A 520-nucleotide genomic window follows, 5' to 3' on the forward strand; every position below is an offset into this window, starting at 1 on the left:
GAATTCCCCTTGAACGTACCACCCTTTTCCCAGTTCCCCTGAATGCATCAAATGCTCACATAATGTGCGTCTAAGCCGACATGCAAATGGATGACCAGAGCTGTAAGACAGGTACTGACTGAGCTGAGAAAAGTGATAAAAAACTACTTTTTATGAGTTTTAAGTTCATTTTGCCTATTTTTCAGAACTTTAGAATTGTTTCCCTCAAACCCAATCCAGTGGAATGCACCTGTTGTCCTTGAAACTCCGGTGAGTTAATGAATGTGGTTAAGCCAGCAAAATACTAAATCTACAAATTCAAACAAAAGCGAGTACCATTATATGTTAGACTAAAACCATACAGAGTGCTGAACTAGATTAAAAATAATGGAGTCTCCTATGTTTGTGTTGTTAATTGATAAATTGTTATAGAATCACTGTAAAAGGGAATCTGCAATTGTATATTTTAATTTTTATTTTTACCAATATATATTTTTTATTGAGATTTTTCATTTTGAAAATACAAACATGTCATTATCTG

The sequence above is a fragment of the Cyprinodon variegatus genome, unplaced genomic scaffold (genome assembly GCF_000732505.1).
Source record: "Cyprinodon variegatus isolate N-32 unplaced genomic scaffold, C_variegatus-1.0 Scaffold1057, whole genome shotgun sequence".
Taxonomy (NCBI): domain Eukaryota; kingdom Metazoa; phylum Chordata; class Actinopteri; order Cyprinodontiformes; family Cyprinodontidae; genus Cyprinodon; species Cyprinodon variegatus.